The sequence below is a fragment of the Chroicocephalus ridibundus genome, chromosome 1 (assembly GCF_963924245.1).
Source record: "Chroicocephalus ridibundus chromosome 1, bChrRid1.1, whole genome shotgun sequence".
NCBI classification, from domain to species: domain Eukaryota; kingdom Metazoa; phylum Chordata; class Aves; order Charadriiformes; family Laridae; genus Chroicocephalus; species Chroicocephalus ridibundus.
The window spans coordinates 182278659-182289261 of record NC_086284.1 but is presented as its reverse complement, the minus strand read 5'-3'; positions in this window follow the sequence as shown (position 1 = coordinate 182289261).

Here is a 10603-nt window from a genome sequence, read left to right as displayed (position 1 = left end):
CGAAGACAGGTGTTACCTGAAATGTAGCACTAAGAAAGAGATGAAATCTTAAAGTGAGAATATTTTCATTTAAAATAATTCTCCTTCCTTTTGTGTTCTGCCTCTGATCCTATTTTTGAAGAATGGGAAATACAGAAGGGGGAAAAAAAAAGTAATTAGCAAGCTGTGAACTTCCTGATCCCAGAACTTAAGGGGTAATTTCTATTCCGTGCTGCTTCCTTTAAAAATAAAAAAGTAATTCAACCAGAGGTATTTTGACAAAAGTACAAAGTAATTCTGAAAAGACTTTTATTCTGAAGGAGTTAAAAGTCTTTTATCATATTTTCATTGCTTTTTCTTTTATTCTGAAGAAATTCTTTCCCTTCATATGCGGATTTCTCCCACCTGACAATTACGAGGCAGTTCAATACGCTGACGCAGGCTTTGGGAAATAAGCTGTGTCACTTGGTTCGGTGCAGTAAAGATACTCCTATAGGAGAAAAAGTTTGTAATTCTTTCCCCATGTTCTTTTGTTAATAGATTTAAAAAAAAAAAAAAAAGTCGTTCACATATGACTGAAGTTTCCATTCAACCTCCAGCCTTTCTTCTCTTCAACTGAAGAAGTACTGGACTCTTAATCATCTGATAAATATTACTTTGGTGTCACCCTTCCTGGGAATTCTTGATGTTGTAATCTCAAGTCCTCTAGAAGACTTTTTTTCTTTCTCCAGTCCTTACTAAGGTTATTTGCTAGAAGGCTGAGCTTTATCTCCCATATCTGCAACGTTTCTATTACGCATGAAGACAATTCTTTCATGAATTGCGTGTAGTATCCATTTGACAGAGGCACTTCTCGGAGAGATGCTATGCTTAAATGCAGCTGAATGCCATTTTTGAGGAAGTTCATAGTTCAAACACTCCCCTCTGCAGTGAAAATCCAGTATACCTAAAATTCACTGGAATTTAGAGTATTAAAAAAAAGCCAAACCAAAAAGACCCCACCACATTTCCGTATTTAAAAACACCTAAGGACAAAATAAAACGATTTGTTCCACGGGCGACACAACTAATGGGATGTGACTTTATGTAAATTTTTCTCTTACCCCTCAGTTTCTTAATGCTTGCAGCGTATCAAATGATCTGTGGCTCTAGAAGGCGTTCTGTGTCGCAGCAGCGGAGTTCTGCCTGCTGATGGAACGTATGGGAGGAGCCACTTCAGTTCTTTTCCCTCCCCTGCTGCTCATCTTCACGCAGATAACAAACTTTGAAATGTCAGCCACATTCGACAGAAGGGTAAAAACTGACCAGCATTTAAAAAAAAATATGGGATTTCCCATGCTCCCGATTCCTTTTCAGTGTCAAACAACTTTCCCATGTTATTTTCCAAATGCAAAGATGATCAAATGAGTCTTTATTAGGAGAAAGATACTAAATGAAAGTGACTGAGTTGTACTGAGTTCTTTTTCCTGACACTGAAGGTTGAAAACCCATGTCTCTGGTTTGAATCGTGACTTGTTTACAAAAACCATCTCATCATCAAAATTAGAAGTGTGGAACTGAAGCTGCAGATGGACGGGATGGTTGATTTTAGTGCCTTGGCAGGGGGCAGCCAAAGTAAACCACTAAACTCTGCGCTGCTTTCTAACGTGGTACCAATTTTGGCATATCAAGTGTGTTGAATTCAGCTCTAATAAAATGGTAGAATATTTGTATTCTCCAGGTAGCTGATACAAAAGACTAAAAAGTTGTTTGACATGGAAGATTATACACTGCTCTTGTTTTGATTTTCAAAAAGTATATATGTAGACACAGTGACCTTAGTTGCAGGTCACTTTCTAAGAAGTTGACCTTTTTTTTCAGTTCTCCATTCCCAACTTTTTAAAATAAAAGAAAAAAAGGCAATTCGTAATTTTGTAGGGGTGTTGGTATTTGATTTCTGCAGGACTATTGCTTTTTTCTTTTTTCTTTTTTTTTTTTTTTTCCCTTCCTTTTAAATCCTTCCAGGAAAAAAAGTCTACAGTGGAAATTTGAGTGGCTTTCAGCATGCGGCATTCAGTCATTCTGCGTAGAGTTTTTATAAGAAAAATGAAGAGACATTATTTATCCACAGAGAAAATAATTCAATTTCTCAATGGTTTGAATAGATGTATTCAGGTTGAAACAGCGGGATGTCATCAGGGGCTGTGTAAGGACAAAGAATTTTCTGAAACAGTAAACATTTCTGGTTGTCCACGAATGATTCGTTTTGGTGTTAGGTGACTGAACATGGCTGGTTTGGGAAACTTTAAGCTAAAACAAGGGCAAGGGCAGGCTATCGCGTACAAATGTGAATTTCCGTTACGTTGCTGCTTGGCAAATGGTTAATACTTGTTGGTTTGGTTCTTCTTAATGTCAGTGTCGTTACGCATTTCTTGCTCCAAGACTTTTCATAGCTTAGCTATTATCAACAAAATACTGTGCACATTGTCCAAGTTCTCTTTGGCTAAGGGAGGATGGGTTTGAAGGATGGTTTGGGCAGAGTGCAGAAACAGTTGGGCAACTGACTGCATTTATTTTTTCCCTGTGTGCCTTTTAACGTAGGGAAGGATGGGGAAAAAAAAAAAAAGGTCCATTGCCAGGTTTAGGCGCTTCTATAGAAGGAGGTCAAGAAGAACGCTGCAGAATATAATGAGTTTTCTTTGGCCAAAGTATTTTTTTTTTTTGTTCACTGTCCTGGGGCGCGCCAGGGACAAAAAAAAGTCTAGTATGGCTCACCAAACAGACCTGGTGAAATCCCGTGTGTCTGTGGGGTCAGACCTTCCAGCTGAGAGAACAGAGAGATCCACAGGAATTACTGAAGAGAATCAGACCTGATTAAGAACAACCCAAAGGCTGCCATCGCAATACAGATGCGGCTTTATGAGCTTAGCTACGTTCTATAAGCAAGGGACGTTCTCCACTACAGAAAGAAGAGAACCCGGGAGCTGTTTCGCAACGTGCCTGTCTCTTACACGTCTGCAGCGAGGGCCCGTAGTTGTGTGTAGCGTGGATGCTGAGCAAAATACAGCGGTGTAACATGGGGACGATATGATGGAGGGGAAAAAAGTCTGGTCATTGTCTACTCCATCATTCAATTCACATCACAACAGGTAATTAAGATGTAAGGGAGCTTTGTTTTACTTGAGGCAGTGGAGTCATGCTCATTTGCAGGTCTATCCAGTTTGCTCTAAAAATGCAATACTCGACACGTATTTTTAATTGTAATTTTAGTAAGTGCACAATTATATTTTCAAGGGAAGGTTCATCCTAAAAATTGTCTTGCTTCACTGATCTCCTTTTGGAGAATTCACCTCAAATAATACAGCTTTAAGTAATTCCTCTGACAGCATTTAATAGCTAGAACTGAGTTGTTAATACTTCTAATCATTCCAATAAATGAAATCTATTTCCAACAGAGGAAACTTTGACATGCTGCTATGTCAACTAATGAAGTAAGGCAGGCAACCACCATGCCCAGTTCCCAGGATCAGCTGAAACATTCTGCGGGAATTGAGTCAGATGTTCCTCCTACCTCCTGCCTTCGGAAGTGGTAAAGAGCAAGTGGGAGAACGCTTACTCTGTTCATCTCCTTTACTTGAGTTTTAACATGGTCTAGTGGATTAAAGTGATTTGAAATCAAGAATGCTTATGCTTTAAAAAAAAAAAAAAAAAAAAAAATTGCAAACTTACTTAACAACCTGTTTAAATCAGCTTTGAAGGAAACTGCTTCTGTCTTCTCAGAGAGTGAGCTGCCACAGTTGTAGACTGCAGCTAATACTTGAACACATCAAGGAGCAATCTCTCTGGGTAGTGCTTTGAAAAGGCAAAGAATATAATACAAGATTCAAGGATTTATTGGCAAAGTTAGCCTTAAATGTCACCACCTTGTTTCTGTGCTGCTGTACTGTTTGTTTACAAGAGAAATGTTCCAACACATGCAATTTAGGATTGTGAACAGATGACGTCTTATATTGTGGATGTCTGTTTGCTTTATGTCACTACAAAACCCAGCGTTGCTTGCCTTGGTTAAATCTTGCATTCTCTTCTGTAATTTTATCCAGAGTTCAGCCTGTAGCAATAAAAACAGAATTCATTTCTGACAAAGCTAATGTTACAGAAAGGGAGAGGCCCTAGGAAACGCCTGAGGACTGCATACACAATTGTATGTTTGACTACAAAGATGTCATAGTTAATGCACTCCGTCTCGCAGACCAGATATTTCTTTGACAAAGTAGTGGAAATAGGTTTATTAAAAGTACAGTATCTGAGAACAGCTTCAGAAGCATCTTTGATAAATCTGTTCTTACAGCTGGTTGATCACGTGCCTGAAGAAGAGCCGATTCACAGTGAAGTCTGTCTTCATTCCTCATCAATGGCCTTTGCTTAAAGAAAAATCCAAATGTTCCTGCCTGGCTGTATCGGCAAATACGCTGTCGTATGTTGGTGAATACAGCACAGTGCTGAAGGTTATTTTTGTGCTCAAAAGCAAGTTGCTGCGTTGTGTACAAGCTTCCTGTAGCCCCAACTTACCCATTTGACAGGGGTCTGTGAATAAAATTTTAGTGATTGCAGGTACTACGATTTTCCCAGAGGGAGGCATGATGCCCTAAGACTATAATATTGCATTGATGAGATCGTAAAAATAACTATAACTTTGCCTGGTTTTGCATTTTTCAGAAAGATCCTTAAGCATCAAGCCCTGAAACCTTCTAATGAAAGAAAAGTTGTTTTACGTAGCTGGAGTGTTTTAATCCTGTAACTGCATTTTTCGTTTGCCTCTTGACGACTGTCCAGTTGGAACGTGGTAACGAGCACACTGGGTGCAATCCCACTCAGTGGGGTAATACACAAATGATGTTAATTCTCTTGGAACAGCTATTGTTTCTTTGTGATAACTTCAGTAGTAGCTGCAGTAAAAGTACATTCTTTATGCCACATAATGAAGTTTTCAGAACGCACCATGAATTTAAGAAAGTACCTGTGAGTATTAACGTTACATGTAGCTGCAGGATTAAGAATGTTATCATTATATTGTAGCTGCAGCTCTGTTTTCTCTTCTTTCAAGTGTCACTCTAATTTAACAAGCTAAAATCTCCACTAGATATCTGTGTGTTTGTATACACGCGTTTCTGAGAATAGGCGAGTTTTTCTGTTGTTTCAGTCTTTTGATGTTTTAATTTTTTAAAGCTAACAGTTCTTCCTAGGTGCAAGCAATCGGTATCATATTTGTGGAAATTGTTTCAGTCGTCTGAAAAAAATGTCAATTCTTTGATATTTTCCCAATGCAAACTGTTAAATAAAACCATGTAGTAATATTTTATTCTAAAAAGCTAAAATTAGTCCTGGTGAGCGTTTTTCTACGAAAGTGATTTCACTACTATGAATTTCTCATTCATTTTGTAAGGAAATCAAATTTAAATCTAATTTATTGGTGGTATTTTAATTTCATCGTAAAATTAGCCTTTTGGACCCTCTGGTTTTATACCCTCTGCCTTGAACCAGAAACCCTTTCATTTCTCTTCGGATCAGTGACTGGCCAGGTTTGTTTGCGCAGGTCTCTGCCCTGCCAACGCTGGTTCTATAACTGGGAATCTGCTGCTGCCTCTTAAAAATGGAGCACAAATGCTTCCTCTCAGATGGTTGGGGTGCAGCTAAAGCCAGCTTCTCCGTTCTTTCCCAATGTTCATTATAACCGTTTGCAGTATCTATACTAAGGAAAAAAAGGGTAATACATTTTTTTGTCCATCTGGTTACTTCACCTTGTTGCAGTGTCATGGCAGACTCCAGCGTGTTAGCTGGCTCTATGAGCACAGTTGAATGAAAAATTAAATTTCAGGAGCAATTTCCAGCAACTCATTGTGTACCAGGAGATGGCGCTGTAACCTCATTAACAAATGCCAGAGAGACTTGGTGGGGGGGGAGATTTTCTTCCCAGATCAGAAATTGCACGTAGTTGAAGAATAGATTTGAAATGGATCTCGTAATTTTATTTTTCTTGACAGGATACTGAAACTTTCTGTTATGACTGGCTCGCTTCAAAATTCCTTTTTTCACTCTTTCACGAATAATTCCTAAACTTCACTTCCGTACCGTGAAGTTTGGCAAACTTTGTGCAGGTAGGTGGCCACCACGGCAATATTCCTCCTAGAGCCAGGTGTGTGGTGGTGGTATGGTCTGGGTGGCTTGGCACTGCTGCGAGGAGTGGAATAAACCACTGGGTGCTACTGGCTGAGTTAATGGCTGAAAAAGCAGATTTCATAGCATAATTCCATATTTTTCTACCTTGCTAAGGATTTCCCTTCCGAGATCGATTTACCCTTACAAGAGGTAACGGGCACAAGCTTGAACATAGGAAGTTCCGTCTCAACATGAGGAGGAACTTCTTTACTTTGAGGGTGACAGAGCACTGGCACAGGCTGCCCAGAGAGGTGGTGGAGTCACTTTCTCTGGAGACATTCAAAACCCACCTGGACGCGTCCCTGTGCAACCTGCTCTAGGTGACCCTGCTCTGGCAGGGGGGTTGGACTAGATGATCTCCAGAGGTCCCTTCCAACCCCTACCATTCTGTGATTCTGTGAATTTCCTTCTCCCAGGCTTTCAGCAGGCAGCTGTAGTGGGAATAGTGGCCCTTAACACGAGAGACCAAAGTTAAGTGTTGGGTTCTAATGTGCTCCACAACGGTTTCATCCATGATGCTCAGAGCAGCCTTTAAGCCCATTGCCTTCCTGTGGGGGTTCTTTGGGGCCTCATGTTCAGCTCAACACTCTTCGTACATGATCTACTTCACTGTTGCCCTGCAGGAGGGATCCCTTCCCTCTGCAGGATCTAAATTTGTCATTTTTATGCTAGCTTGCTCTCTTTGAGCCCAGAACTGTTGCTATGCCTTGGTACTCCTTTACGGTGTTCCACAGCAAAGGTACATCCAGGCTTTCGTGGCAAATCAACGTTTTCTTGTCTGATAGGATGTCTCTCTGATCCACCTTGTTTTCTCAATTTCGCCTAAATCAAAAGATTCGTTCACTGAGTAGCTTCTCCCACCATGTATGACGCAGGGAGCAACTTCTCTCTCTGGACAACGGCTTCAGAATGAAACTGAAACAAAATTTACTCGCTGGAAAAGCTTTTGAAGTTGATGTGGCTGAGGAATGGCTTTATTCTCATGTTTATGGAACCTGGTCTCTCTATGCTTGCTGGGGGTCTATATGTAATAAAACTGGGTGCTAATCTGCCCAAACGACATAGCTGAAAAACTGCTGGAGGAAACTGCGGCTTTGGCTACAATTTTTAGAGTTAGATATGTACCTAAGGAAAAAAGGAAAGGAAAAATAGTGCTTGTATACATTTCAAAACTAAAATTTCAAATACAGTCTGAAGTTGTCCTGCCACCTGGATGTGCTAATGCTTAGTTTGTTTAAGCTGCTATCCGAATTTGTTATTTTTGCCGGAACGTGGTTTCAGCTACAAGTTTTGCCTTGCAGAAGCAACCTGGGTTTAAGGCATCAAAATTACAATGAATTTACTAAGATGGTGACGATTCTTTGGGGGTATGAACTGCTTGTCAAGTATTAATTTTTATGGTGCTGAGTAAAATACCAAATGAAACTTTGTTGAAAACAGTGGTTAACAAACAACAAAAAAAGTCAGTTTGACAACAATATCTTCTTCTCATTCATAGTGATACTCTAAATATTGCCTCTTTGTCAGAAGATGACCAGGGCAAGGGGTGACCCCGCTGCACCTCCCCCAGCCCCGACACACCTGAACTGGAAAGGACGAACTGGGACATATTGAGGCTTGAGGAATTTCAAAAAGGAAGAGAGTTTTGTTTTTTAAATACGACCTAGTTAACTGCTCTGTAGTTATTATGGACCAGTTCTGTATTTATTAGCATGTGTGTGATGTTTCTAGACGAACCAAAGCAAATAAAGCCAGAGGGAATGTCATCGACATGCCATGCTTGAGTGCTCTCAGCTACCAAGAACTGAATGGGTAGTTTTAGATGCACAAGCCGGCAATGAGGAGCTTTTTTTTCAGGCTTCAAATGTATCCTCTTATTGTAGAGGTTCAGTGTGATACTGCAAATATTAGAATATGTATAAATTGTTTATTTAAAAAAAAAAATAAATCTGTGTCTCACTGGCGATGCAAACCCCTCTCACTAAGTTCGTGTAACGTTAAAAGTCAATGGGAAGAAAAATCTATTTGAAGTTTAAATTCTTCTCTAATAACTGAAATTCATTTTGGAACAGTTTGTACCGGTGTAAGCAGTGGCAACAATTGCATGCAATTCATCTGGGAACTGAGTGGAACGAACACAAAGGCTGGTTTGATTACAGATGCACGGGCTCCCTGCTCCTTTCACTCAGGAACGTCAGCGTTGCTGTATTGGATGGGAAAAGCAGGCTGCTCGGCGGTTACCCGCGCTGCCAGCGCCTGCGTCGCAAGCTTCGGAACCAAGTTTGCTTCCCTAACGGCAAAGAGGTTACGTTGCATCCTTGTGGCCAAAATGGGCCTTTATTTGCAGTTTTTGCAGGCCTGCTGCCTGAATTGTGGTTTCCTTGGCGTGAAGGGCTCAGCTTGAACTTTGCTGATATTTATTCTGGTGAGCAACAAAGAGCATAAGTTTGCTCTGATCTACCTTGTGCATAATCCTGTTAATTTCTCTAGGTAGGAAAACAATCCTTAGTTTTTATAATTTTTTAAGTTTCAATTTATATTGGCAAGCATTAATGTATCTATTTTGGTTTAATTTTGGTGGGTCTTTAAACAAATTACATCTCTGGCCACAGAGGCCAGGAAAACACAAGATGCATAATAATGGGCAATGAAAGGACCTAGCACCCTTCAAGACGACTCTGTCATGTCAGTTGCTTCTGAAAATCATGTTTTCGTGTTATCTCATACTTTATAAATCATTTGCTTTAGGCTCAGAATAGTTACAGGAACTGCACAAGCTAGAGACAAAAATGTCGTTCCCCTTTCTGTCCCCGCAGAGGTTATCTGGCTCAGCTGTTAGGATCTGGGCCCCTTTATCAACGCTGCAGCACTGACTTGACAATATAAGATTATCTTTTAAGCAGGAGGAGGCATCCTGATTTTGGGAGTGAGTTACTGTCAGAAGAGAGGCAGCTGGAGGAGAAAGAGTGAGATTGTGTGAGGCTGCTACGGAGCCACAGATAACTGCTTTCAGGGCTTTAATAAATAAAGGTATATGGCTGTGGGGAGCTGTGAGACAGGGTGTTCTCCGATCCATCCAGATAACAAGCTAGCCGTGAAATGCCAGCAAAGGAGCTGCCCCCCACCAGTGATATACAATCCTTTGGGAATGGGATGTCAAGAATAACCTCTGTGGAGCCCCCGTAAAGGCTCACTCAAGCTGAGACCGGGCACAGCGGAGCATCAAGTCTTCAGAGCCTTTCCCAGCAAGTCCCTGAATCTGCGCTGAGAGGTCAGGTGGCCTGGCCCCATCGTGGGCTTACACAGCTTTGGAGGCCCGTGTAATCGATGGTGCTAATGATGACGCTCTTTGTGTACTCCATTCCAGAAATGCCGTTTGCTAATAGGGAAAAATCCCCTTTGTTGTTTGTTTTGGGATTTGTTGTTGTTTTTCTTTTCCATTTTGCCTTTTTCTTTGTCTGTTGTTGATAGTTTTCTGATGCGAAGCAAGGCCTGGGGAAAGAAGCCCCCTACCCAGAGCAGGGTCAGTCAAGGCAGCTTCCCTAGGGCTGCGTCCAGCTGTCTCTTGAGACTCTCCAAAGGTGGGATCCCACAATCTCTCTGGGCAAGCTGTTCCAGTGCTTGGTCACCCTCACCATCAAAAAGTAATTAATGTTTTTTCCTTTGTTTCAGCTATACTTCAACTCATACTGATTGCCCCTTGACACGTCACTGGGCATCACTGAGAAGAGCCTGGACCTGTCTTCTTTACTCCCCCCGCCATCAGGTATTTGTACACATGGATGAGATTGCCCCCCAAGCTTTCTCTTCTCCAGGCTGAGCAGTCCCAGCTCTCTCACCCTCACCCTCCCTATGTCAAGTGCTCCAAACCCCATAGTCATCTCTGTGGCCCTTTGATAGACCTGCTCCAGTACCTGCATGTCTCTCTTGCACTGGGAAACCCAGGACTGGACCCAGCACTCCAGGTGTGTCTCACCAGGGCTGAGCAGAGGAGAAGGATCACCTCCCTCCACCTGCTGGCAGGGCTCTGCCTGATGCAGCTCAGGAGGCTGTTGGTCGCCTTTGCCACAAGGGCACATTGCTGGCTCATGGTCAACTTGGTGTCCACCAGGACCCCCAGGGACTTTTCTGACAATGTTTCCTTTTATGGGTCTAGGAGCAAAAATTGGCTGCTCTGTCCAGAATTCAATTCATGTGCAAGTAATTGAAAAACTTAAAAATCACTTTCTACACAAGAATCAAAGACGAGTATTTTTTCTTTAGTGTAATGGAAATATTGCTTAGTAGAACTACAACTGCAATTTCCTTCCTAGGTTTCTCTCTGTGCTACTGCACAATCACTTCAGCGCACTATTGTTTTAAAATCCAGAGGGCTGCTTGATAGGAATTTATCAAAGTGCACACGTAAGTGAATTATGAATGCCAGGCC